The sequence below is a fragment of the Lactuca virosa genome, chromosome 8, assembly GCF_052849685.1.
Source record: "Lactuca virosa cultivar CGN04683 chromosome 8, Lactuca_virosa_CGN04683_v6, whole genome shotgun sequence".
NCBI lineage: Eukaryota > Viridiplantae > Streptophyta > Magnoliopsida > Asterales > Asteraceae > Lactuca > Lactuca virosa.
The window spans coordinates 153,473,825-153,487,334 of NC_136433.1; the positions used below are offsets into that span (position 1 = coordinate 153,473,825).

Sequence of the window (13,510 nt, forward strand, 5' to 3'; positions counted from 1 at the left end):
CAGGTGCCCACCTAGCGGTACTTCCTGGTCTTGGACATCCAACCCTTCCGGTCCTGATACTACTGATACTACTGCAGAACTTGTAACCCTCACCTCACTGGTTGCTGATGTCCACCTTAACAACAATCCAGCCAAACTCCGCTTTTTCATTTCAATAGATGGTCAATTCTCAGTAAACCTTATGCGCCATTTCCTTGACTCCAAAATCCAGCCCTACATTGGCCCTACGATCAAATGGGTTAAAACTGCCCCTCTTAAAGTTTCCTGTTTCATATGGCGTGTGAAATTGGTGGCATACCTATGACGGACAAACTTCATCGCAGAGGTATTCAATTACCCTCTTCACTTTGCCCTCTTTGCAACACTTCCTGTTTCATATGGCGTGTGAAATTGCAACACTTTGCCCTCTTTGCAACACTTCATCGCAGAGGTATTCAATTACCCTCTTCACTTTGCCCTCTTTGCAACCCTCACCTTAAAGTTTTCTGTTTCATATGGCGTGTGAAATTGGTGGCATACCTATAGCGGACAAACTTCAGCGCAAAGGTATTCAATTACCCTCTTCACTTTGCCCTCTTTGCAACACTTCCATGGAAACCATTGATCACCTGATGGTCGAATGTAATTTTGCCACCCATTCTAGATATTCAAATGGTGTGATATAGATGATCCTAGGATTTCTATTGTCGTGGAGCTTCTTGATTTCGCAGCGAGATGGGGAAACTGTCCCAAAAACAGACTGAAGTTCATCACAATTGTTTACTGTCTAATATGGTGTATCTGGTTAGCACGTAACAACAAGGTGTTCAACAAACTATTCTCTTCCCCCGCGATCGTGGCCGATAATATAATTTCCTTTATCATTCTCTTGGGTTAAACGTAGGGGTAATATATAGGTGATTTAAAATGGTCAATTTGGAGTGTATCCCCCTTTAGTTGTTTCTGTATCTTTACTTTGTTCCTTTTGCCCGCGTTTTAGGTTCTTGCTCATTCATGGTGCCTTTTAATATATTTGCTGTTTAACAACATTATTTATTTCCAGAGAGATTGAAACACGAAAATTTGCATGCAAAACACAAACGGTTGGTATTGGGGCAACGACGGAGCAACTCCCCATGCTGATATGATAGAAACCTTCTGACACAAACACAAAATTCGAAGTATCATCAACCTGACACGAATCAATCGCCATTGTTAGATTCTATAGACAACCAAAAGTTGTACAGCTTTTTCACACGTACAAACCACAACACAAATATTTTTGCTTCTAGGGTTTCAGAAATCAGTGGATTCGAATGGCGTTGTTACCCAAATTGCTGTATAAGAAGTCGCCCGATGGACTTGTCGATGTCTCTGAAAGAATATACGGTAATTATTTACCTTCTATGGAGTAATTAGATTTATATGTGCATGAATGTAATGCGATCACCTTTTCTGTTAAAACCTTTCTCCTTAAATCATCACTTCAATTCTATATAGGTTTAGATGCTACTTCTAATTTGGGGTTTTGATACATTAGGTAGTTGAATTTCTGGACAAAAAGGTGTTTGATTATTGATTTCTGGTTCCGCTTTAATCTTCAACTAGTGTTGGATTATGAACTTGCGGTATTATTGTGATATTGGACGGCTTAAAGCTCTAGTGAAACTATTGAAATAAAATACTACAGGGAATTGCTTACCCTTGGTATGTGGACACATTAGTAAACTGAAACTAGTAACATTAAGATATGATTGTATTGGGGAACCTTCTCTAGGTCATCACCCCTCCTATTATAAGGGATGTGTTCTTGAACCAATGGCATTTTCTAGTAGATTAGAGGTCAGTATAATGTGTATACAACTCAATGTGTGTAATGTGTGTCCGAATTCTGTATAAGTATGAATATATATTTAAGATTAGAACTTGTTTTCGTTTGTTTGAATGACATGCCCATTTGGTGTAGTCTTTGACTCCTGTTTCAGATTTAAATACTGGGAACAAGAAGAATACAACGCCTACGTGTGCAACATCATAAGTCAATTTCAAGAAACTTACCCTGATTCTTCAGTCATGATTTTCAATTTTCGGGAGGGAGATACAGCAAGCAAGATTCACCAATTTTTATCAGAATACTTTATTACTATAATGGACTACCCTCGGCAGTATGAAGCTTGTCCATTGCTCCCAATGGAGGAGATCCACCATTTTCTTAAATCATGCGATAGCTGGTTCTCTCTTGGACAACATAACATTGTGCTAATGCACTGTGAGGTTGGTTGTTGGCCAGTTTTAGCTTTCATGTCGGCTGCTCTTTTACAGTTTACTTTACAGAAAACATTACACTGCTGCAAATAGGGCCCTGGACATGGTTTATAAACAGGCACCACCTGATGTGTCGTCACAGCTGATGTCACCATTCAATTCGTTAGCTTCTCAGTTGAGGTACTTACAGTATGTGTTAAAGAGGATTGATGATGAACAATGGCCTCCATCAGACAAACCACTCACATTAGTTTGTGTGATGATGAGAATGATTCCTGATTTTGATGGAAAAGGGGGTTGTTGTCCTATATTTAGAATTTATGGGCTCGATCCTTTGTTACTTGTTGATAAAACCTCTAAACTTCTTTTTTCAACCCCAAGGAGGAGGAAGAACGTCCGCTCTTATAATTAATCAGGTAAGATGTCCCTATCGTCATTATATTATGCTATACCACTGGTTTATCCAGATTATCTTATTTCCAGCTCTGAGAAGTGGAAGTGTATCTTGCCCTTATTAATTTTTGGGTTAGTGACATAGATTATGTATGGGTAACAAACAATATGATATCTATTCAATCGGTCACCTAAGATCTAATTGTGTTCGGTAGAGCACTAAACATCAATTTTCTTTTTTCAATGCTGGCAACGTAAGCTGCTGTAGCCAGTTTAACAGTTTTTAATGTCATATAATGGTAATAAACTACTTGAAAAATTTGCTCATTCAGTCATCAAAGTTCTAATTAATTGGGTCCAGTAGAGCCCTAAAAATCAAATTTCGTTCCAATCTTGGGAAGTATCCATGCGAACATGGCATCTGGCTTGGCTCCTATATAGCAAATTAGATTTTATTCTTATTATATGTTTTATCTACATTTCAATATGGGTTTTGTTTGGATGAAAATTTCCAAGAAACATATCAAACCACAGAATATTAATTTCCACATAGGAGAAGCTGGATGCCACGTGTTTAGGGCTCTTTTGGACCTGATTATAACTTTGGTGACCGAGTGAGCAAATTTCAAATAGTTTGTTGTCATTATTTCAATAAAATGAAAATCAAATTGCCATGTTCTCACAAATTTTTTTAAACCGGCTACAATTAATATACTACAACAGGTTACGTTGCCAACATTGAAATGTTTCGATGTTTAATGCTCTACTGAACACTATGTAAGAGCCATGTTTCTTATTCTTAAAGATTATCAGTGCCGGTGATTGGTTTGTCCATCTTCTGACCTTTGCCATGCATCTCAGGCAGAAAGTGATGTGGTCAAAATAGATATTAATTGCCATATTCAAGGTGACATTGTGCTGGAGTGTCTTAACTTGCATGATGATGACATGGCAAAGGATGATATGATGTATAAGGCCATGTTCAACACAGCGTTCATCAAGTCAAATACTTTAGTGCTTAATTGTGATGAAATCGACGTATTATGGGACATTAAGGATCAATTTTCTAAAGACTTTAAAGCTGAGGTATTTTTCTTTACGTTACTCTCGGTCACAGGACATAATGATTCTGGTTCTTTTTTGAACTTGATAATTAGGAAACCTCACAAATATTTGGTATTTGTTTGCACAAACATATATTTTGTATCTGAGTGGCTTTTATTATTATTGGATGAAGCTTTTTTTCTCCGAAATGGAAGCATTTGGTAAAGTTCAAGAAATGTTTAGCGGTGTGGAGTGGCTTGTACCTCCACCACCGACATCACCAGCGCCGCCGCCGCCGCCACATATTTCAGTTCCACCATCACCACCAGTGTCCACCACCACCACCACCATTTCCACCACCTCCTATAAATAAACCGCGTGTTTTATCAAGGACAACTGCTGTGAAAAGTCAACCGGCTAAAAAACTGAAGACTTTGCATTGGTTAATGGTTAATTAACTTATATAGAGTTGGACAAGGAAGCTTGTGGGCTGAAGCAGAAAAATCTGGCGAAGCTGCAATGTGGTTATTTTTTCATTGACATATTGATGTGGAACTCCTGCTAATTTTTTCTTCTTTGATTTTTTGATTAGGGTACCGGAGATTGATATGTCGGAACTTGAAACACTCTTTTCTGCCTCAAAAGCAAAATCTGAAGCAACTAATAAACCGGAAAAAGTACAACTGGTAATAATTGATTTTCTTTCTTGATTGAATGCAAATCTTTAACTGCTGATATTTGTACGGGAGATTTGTTGATATTTCACACTTGTTGCAGATTGATCATAATCGGGCATATAACTGTGAAATCTTGCTTTCAAAGGTGAAGACACCATTGCCTGAATTGATGGTAATCTCAAAACATTATGCATTTATTTCAAAATGAAGTTTTCTAATAATTGTTTACGTTTAATGATTTAGCTGTGAAACTTAACAGGAATATGTCCTTAATTTGGATGATTCAGCAATGGATGTTGATCAGGTGGATAACCTTATAAAGTGCTGCCCTACAAGGGAGGAGATGGAAATAATTAAGGTGTATTTACATTCTACATTACATTACATACCCACATCTTTTGTTCATACTATAACTTACATTTTATATATATATGCTTAGGGCTATGAAGGAGAACCGAAAAATTTGGGCAAATGTGAACAGGTACATAATACCCGTCTTCTGGATTTATATCATTAGTATGTCAATGAAGTCAGGCACCGAAATCTAAAAATTTAGTATCTGATTTTTTGTAACAGATCTTCTTAGAGCTAATGAAAGTTCCACGTTCGGAAGCTAAACTCATAGTTTACTCTTATAAGTTACAGTTTAGTACACAGGTCAGGAGATATTATTCTTTGCATTTCCTGCTTTCTTATATTAACCGTATTTTAACTTTACTGTGATTTTTGCAAATTTAGGTTTCAGATCTTGCGAATAGCCAAAACGATGTATATTTATCAATAGAACATGCAAGTTATTAGTTACTTTTGACTTCAATTTATGCAGTTATTCAGTGACTATAAGATTGGATTAAAGTTTACTTTTTTATTATGTTGGTGGTGATTATATCAGATTAGGAGTTCTGTAAAGTTGAGGAGAGTGATGCTGACAATTCTTTCTATTGGAAATGCTTTCAACCAGGGAACTGGAGCAGGTTTGTTTTCTATTTTTATTTTTCTCTTTGGAGATACAAAAATTAAAACAGCATGGCTTTGGTTTTAGGTGCTGCTGTTGGGTTCAGATTGGATAGCCTCTTAAGACTTAACAAAACGCGTGACAGGAGCAATAAAACGAATCTCATTTGTAAGGTAAGATTTTTATTTATTTGTTTGTTTTCTTTAAATATATGTATATTTTTCTTTTACTTTGTTATGGTATCCATGCTGTATATGTTAGCTTCTTGCAGACAAACTGCCTGAACTTCTGGATTTTTCATTTTTCCAAGGAACTTGGCAGCTTGGAACCTGCATCAAAGGTGATCTTTGTGGATTCACTTTTTTTTATTCAATAAAGTAATGTTAGTTTCGTTTTTGTTGATTAAAATGATGAATTTATTCCAGATACGGCTAAAAATCTTGGCAGAAGAAATGTGTATGATTACAAAGGGACTAGAGAAAGTAGTCATAGAAACGAAATTGTGTAAAACAGATGGAAACGTGTCTAAATGTTTTCGGAAGGTATGCACATAAAGTTGGTAGGTAGCATAAATAGGACCTGCCAAAGTATATGGAATTTGAGGGAATTGGAATCCAAAGAATTGCACTCTTATCGGAAACGGAATGGAATTCAACAACCAAAATTTAATATTTTTTTTTGCATTTTCACATAAAATATATTTTACTATTAAAAAATTATATAATGAGGGTATTTTGGTCCTGTATTAAAAATGGAATGGAATTGGATCCCTTCCATTCTCTACGAACTATATATGAAATCCATCTAACATGGAATGTGAATGATTCCTATGGACATGTATTTCCATCTTTTTGGCAACCAAACTCATCATGGAGTGGAGTCTCATTCCAATTCGGTCTGATCTGCTAACCAAACTTGCCCTTATTATTGGACTGGGACTGGTAGAGGATCGGGAGTTTGACTTTGACTTGAACTCTAACCGTAAATCTTTTATTTTGGTTTTTCTTGTTCAGTGTCTGAGAAAGTTTCTTGCTTCTGCTGAACCTGACGTGAAGTCCCTGGCTGCACTTTACTCTGTGCTGGTAGGTATAAAAATTCCTGTAAATATAAAAATTGCTATAAGTATCCCAGTTTTTAACACTGCACTCTACACAGGGTAAAAGAGTGGATGCTTTAATTATTTACTTTGGAGAAGACCCTACCAAATGCCCATATGAAAAAGGTAATCAACCATCAGAACAATTTACGTTCATGATAAAATATTCATTTGTTACAAATTGATTTCCAGTTTCTAAGTTGTGATATTGCTTTTTCAGTTGTTGAAACTCTGCGTTCATTTGTGAGAATGTTTAATCAATCCCATGATGAAAACTGCAAGCAGATAGATGCAGAGAAAGAGACGGCACAGAAAGCAGCCGAACAAGAAAGATTAAAGGCAGGTGAACCGGATAAGTTGGAAGCAGATGAATAATATATATATTGTTATAGATTCGACCTAATTAAAATAAGATTAATAAAATTAAACTAAAACTTTATGAAAGAACAAGAGAGAATGGGATAGAATTTGATCACTAGTGAAGTGTATTCAAATTGGTACCACAAGTTTCAAAGAATATGGTTTGTAAAAAAAATAAATCTATGGACTCCAACAAGCATTCCACCAATGGTACCACAAGTTTCATAAAATCATTATCTCATTTGGTTTTGAGGAAAATGTGGTAGATAACTGTCTGTATCACAAATTCAGTGGGAGTAAATATATCTTTCTGGTTTTGTATGTTGATAACATCTTGCTTGCTACCAATGATTCAGAGATTTTATATGAGACCAAGAGATTTCCTTCAAATAATTTTGAAATAAAAGATCTTGGGGAAGGCTCTCTGTTTTGTATTAGGAATCCAAATCCAATGAGACGGATCTCATAGAATTCTAGGATTATCTTAAAATAGTTACATTAAAAAAATCATTGAAAGATTTGGCATGCAAATTTGCAAACCAAGTGACGCCTTGTTTCTAGACTACATTGATATAAACTTAATGAGAGCAGATCGACTCACGAAGGAATTGCTCCCAAAGTATTTCACGAGCATACTACTCACATGCGTGGGATAAAAATTGATGATAATGTGTTTTATTGGGAGTATTTTTACTCATTTTATTTTTTTGGGTGCTTTATGTTTTTGTATCACCCGCCTTCTTAACATAAAGTACACCCATTTTTTTTTCAGTTTTTAATTTATAAAACACTTGGTGTATATTTATGTTAACTACCCACATATAAGAAGTTATCAAAAGGATCATATACACATACATGACAAGCTGATAAGAGTTGGGCGTCACCATTACAACTACTAATCTTCACTTCCTTAATGTATGTACCTAAACCTAAACCTAAACCTGTAAGGTATACATCAAACAACAAAGGGTATAGTAGTGAGTAACATGCTCAATAAACACATAATATCAATTATATATATTCACACCATCAACACATTAGTAAATCTAGCATTGCCTTTCACTCTGGATATACCTGTAACAAGTTTAACCACTCAAGTTCTCTTAATAGAAAATGTACAACTACTCGACAGTAATTTTTATTTCTCAATAATAGTATTACAACTATACAATGACTAAGCATGGTTTTATGACTACTCAAGCCATCATTGAACTCAACAACAAATTTATATTTATTCAAACTACCATTTCAAATCCTCATCTATCGAAAAATGATATTACTACAAAAACTCAACAAATAAATTACCAATTATAAACAAAGCATATTGCCACAAGGTACTCATTACGCGGCCTACCATAATTGTCTAATATTGTCACACTACTAGAAAACAAAGGCTTTTGCTACAGGAAAATAGCTACGGAAAATTTCCGTAGGTAATAACCTACACAATACCTACGGAATACCTACGGAATGAGAAATCCTAATTTGGTAACGGAATAGCTACAAAATAGCTACGGAATAGTTACAGACGAAAATCCGTAGGTATTCCGTTAGTAATTAGCTACAAAATTGTTACGGAATAGCGACGAAACTAAATCCGTTGGTATTCCGTAGGTAATTCGCTACAGATTAGCTACGGACTACCGACGGAAAAGAATAACTACAAAATAGCTACAAAATAGCAACGAAATAAATTTATATTATTATTATTATTATTATTATTATTATTATTGTTATGTTTCATTATTTGAGTCTTAAAACTATTTTTTTATCGTTTTGTTTTTACATATATAAAACACAAACAATTAAAAATAATAATATTTAGTATATCATGTATTTGTTTAATGATGTTAATTGTGGCTTAAGAACAAACATAGATAGTTTTTTGTTTATTCTGTATATAGTATTGGGTTCTATTGATGCATACGTTTGTATGTGAGTTTATGTTATATATAACTTGGTAAAAACAAAACAATCAAAGTATAATGAAGTTATGAAAAAAATAAAACGAAAAAAACGACATTTAACCCTTGAAAAATAGAAAAATAAAAAAAGACCGTAGTTAATCTGTAGGTAATACCTACGGATTACCTACCGATTACCTTTATCTGTAGGTAATCCGTAGGTATTTACCTACAGATTACCTACGGTCTTTTTTATTTTTCTATTTTTCAAGGGCCAAATGTCATTTTTTTTCGTTTTATTTTTTTCACAACTTAATTATATTTTGATTGCTTTGTTTTCACCGAGTTATACATAACACAAACTTACATACAAACGTATGCACCATTAGAATCCATTACTCATTTAGAACTTTTTTTATATGAATCAAAGTTATTTTCTAAATACAAATACAAATAAGTACACACATTTACATACACACCATATGTATGTATTATGTTTAGTATATCATGTATTTGTTTAATGATGTTAATTGTGGTTTAAGAACAAACAGAGATAGCTTTTTGTTTATTATATATATATATATATATATATATATATATATATATATATATATATATAGTAATGAGTTTTAATGATACATACGTTTGTTTGTAAGTTTATGTTATGTATAACTTGGTTAAAACAAAGCAACCAAAGTATAATTAAGTTGTGAAAAAAATGAAACGAAAAAAACGAAATTTGACCTTTGAAAATAGAAAAATTAAAAAATATCGTAGGTAATCTGTAGGTAAATACCTACGGATTACCTTAATCTGTAGGTAATCCGTAGGTATTTACCTACAGATTACCTACGGTGTTTTTTTATTTTTCTATTTTTCAATGGTCAAATGTGGTTTTTTTCGTTTTATTTTTTTCACAACTTAATTATACTTTGATTCCTTTGTTTTCACCGAGTTATACATAACATAAACTTACATACAAACATATGCACCATTAGAACCCATTATATATGTATGTATTATGTTTAGTATATCATGTATATGTTTAATGATGTTAATTGTGGTTTAAGAACAAACATAGATAGTTTTTTGTTTATTATATATATATATATATATATATATATATATATATATATATATATATATATATATATATATATATATATATATATATATATAGTAATGGGTTCTAATGATACATACGTTTGTTTGTAGGTTTATGTTATGTATAACTTGGTTAAAACAAAGCAATCAAAGTATAATTAAGTTGTGAAAAAAATAAAACGAAAAAACGAAATTTGACTTTTGAAAATAGAAAAATTAAAAAATATCGTAGGTAATCTGTGGGTAAATACCTACAGATTACCTTTATCTGTTGGTAATCCGTAGGTATTTACCTACAGATTACCTACGGTCTTTTTTTATTTTTCTATTTTTCAAGGGTCAAATGTCATTTTTTTAGATTTATTTTTTTCACAACTTAATTATACTTTGATTGCTTTGTTTTCACCGAGTTATACATAACACAAACTTACATACAAACGTATGCACCATTAGAACGTATTACTCATTAAAAACTTATTTTTTTTATATAAATCAAAGTTATTTTCTAAATACAAATACAAATAAGTACACACATTTACACACACACACACCATATGTATGTATTATGTTTAGTATATCATGTATTTGTTTTATGATGTTAATTGTGGTTTGAAGAACAAACATAGATAGCTTTTTGTTTATTATATATATAGTAATGGGTTCTAATGATACATACGTTTGTTTGTAAGTTTATGTTATGTATAACTTGGTTAAAACAAAACAATCAAAGTATAATTAAGTTGTGAAAAAAATGAAACGAAAAAAACGAAATTTTCTATTTGAAAATAGAAAATTTTGACCCCGCCTCATACCGCCACTGTCCCTGCCTCCGGCTGTCGCTACCGCACACCACCACCGACCCTGCCTTATACCGCCACCGTCGCTGTCCCAACACCACCATCAGCGACACCTGCGGGTATGTATTTCGATTTGAGTTTGCTCAAACTTTTACAAGACTTCAATTTTTCAGCCTATTCTTACCTCGCTTTAATGAAGGAATTATTGACTTTTTATGTATATATTACAGAAAATCATAAGATTATAAAGATTAGAGTGCTTCCAGTAGTAATTATTGTTGTAGGGTTCTACATGGCAAGCGTATTTAGTTACCTTAATGTTGTTACTCTAAATGCATATATAATCCAATGTTTTCATCATTTTAATCCAATGTTATATTACAATCGAAAGTGTTTGTGGTTGGATGGCATTCTAAGTTAAATAACTTTAGTCTGAGATGGATTTTCATCATCAGCACCAATTTCTTTTTTATAACTTTAATTAGAGATTAGTTTGATCTTCATGTTTTGGTATTTCTGTAATTGTATTCTGTAATGTTCATGTTCCTGTTTTTAAACTTAGAAAAAATTAATTTACCTAATTAATATAGTGTAATATAATATTTGGTTAACACAACTCAAAATCAATTGGTATTGCTACACATCCATTTCAGTCTCGCATGATAGGAAGGGGGTATTTTATCATTGGAATATCAGCAAATAAATAGCATCTTTGGTAGTGGAAGGGCAGTTTGGGTATTTTAGCTTTTAAATCTGCTAGTAATTTTGTGTCTTTGGGTTATTTGCACATGAGTAGTACATGAAAATTAAGTGAATGGAAAATATTACTCGTATTAGTTCGTTTTCATGTTGATAATTATACATTAGGTTGTGATATAATAAAGATGGGTCATATGTGAAAGAACTAATAAAGACCGGTTTTAAACCGAGTCATATAAGATAAATAGAGGCTTTATAGAAACTTATTTCTTTCCAAGAAACCAAGCTGAATAATACATAGAAACAGGTCCTTTATAACATAATATGTCTGGTTCCTAGATAGCTAGACTTCACAACTTCTACTTACAGTGCCATTAAATAATATCATTAGCATTATACTGATAATCCTTAAAATTACAATCATAGTAGCATAAATCAAATGATCAAAAGTTTTGCAAGCACAATATCATTAAAGCAAAATTATTTGTCATTGTAACATCATTTTATCATTCTAGCTTCTATTATAATATTACATAATGCACTAGAGCTTCATTTATAGACTTTACACCTTTTGGTTCCAAAGTTCATGCATCTGAGTAATTTTCTGTGACTTTTGTTGACGACCACGTTCAAAAGCACATGACATAACATTATGACCCACAAAGTAGGACCAAGACTTAGCTATTGATATCAATTGTGTGAAAGACGCAAATAATATTAAAACTTTATAAACAAACTTGAAAAAACTAATAATATTATTAAACAATTAATTGATCAACATTTATAGCCATCATCAATTTAATGTGATCTGCCATTATAAAAGTCGGCCAAAAATAAAAGTCAAAACAAAACCAAAAGGTTGCAATTTCTATAAGAATAATAAAACATCAGTCAAAAAGCAAGCATAAAAGATTGTTAAAAAAATTATATGGAAACACAGAGGCAAACACAGAAGATTATTTTCCCATTTAATTGTTATTTATTAGTTTTAATTTGTTAATTGGTTAGTTTTAAATAGTTTCATTTGTTGCATCAACATATTTGATTAGTGTTTCATGTATTGCTCTGCTTATTTCTCAAGATACTAACTGCATGTGTTTGTCTTGCTATATTTAGGTAAATGAGTTGCGACAACAAGTGTCAAACATGCAACAAGCCATGGATGAAAAACAAAGTGAAATGAATTTGCAAATGCAACAAATGCGAAATGAAATGGAATTGCAAGTGCAACGACAATTGGCGGCCTTTATGAAACAAATCAATATGTCCGGTAATCCACCAAGTAGTTCTTAGTTTTTGTTTTAAAACACTTAATGAATGTTATGTTATTGACTAGTTCTTAGCTTTTGTCATGGTATTGTAATGGTATTTTGAGTATTCGAATGTATGAATGGTATGTTATTGACTATTTTAATGTTAATGAATGTAATGGTATTTGACTATTATTTTAATTATTTATTTGGTTTTTTATTTTTTAAATTATAAATTTAATAAAACAATAGATTTTTGACTGAATTGTAAGAAATAAATATTCTGTAGTAATTATAAATTTAATATAGCAATAAAAACCGGTAAAAAAATCATAGAAAATTTGTAGGAAATAAATATTTTGTAGGTATTCTATAGGAAATAAAATCCAATAAAGTCTGTAGGTAATCTGTAGCAAAAGCAGTTGGTAGGTATTCCGTAGAAAAAAATGTTGGTAGGTATTCTGTAGGAAAAGTAGTTGGTAGGTATTCTGTAGGAAAATCAATTTGTAGGTATTCTGTAGGAAAATAATCTGTATGTATTTTGTAGGTGTTTCGTAGGTAAATAACCCGTAGGTAATATGTAGGTACTCCGTAGTTAACGTGTTCCGTAGGTATTTCGTAGTTAAATTTGTAACAGAATATTCCGTAGGAAATGCGTAGAAAGGTTTGTAGCTAAATTGTAGGAAAAAATTACCCACGAGGGTTTTTTCTACAAATCGTTTTTTGTTGGAATTCTGTAGGTAACGCCTTGTTCCTACGGATTTCCTACGAATACTGCCGTAGGTAATTACCAAGTTTTCTAGTAGTGTCATAAGGTACTCGTTATGTGATTCGCGAAACTCGTCGACACTACTACAAAAATACCCTTTAATGACACGTAAAAGTCACAGATGACATGCAAATGCGTGTCAAGGAAGGTCCTGTCATAAAGGAAGACGACATGCTTTTGCGTGTTGTAAACTTACGACGCACATTTACGACACACAT

At 32.7% G+C, this 13,510-nt stretch overlaps 1 pseudogene; it reads left to right on the forward strand.

The window, feature by feature from the left end:
• Positions 1 to 1,295: 1,295 nt before the first annotated feature.
• On the forward strand, positions 1,296 to 6,784 carry LOC145130975 (formin-like protein 18; annotated as a pseudogene).
• The last annotated feature ends 6,726 nt before the right edge of the window (positions 6,785 to 13,510 follow it).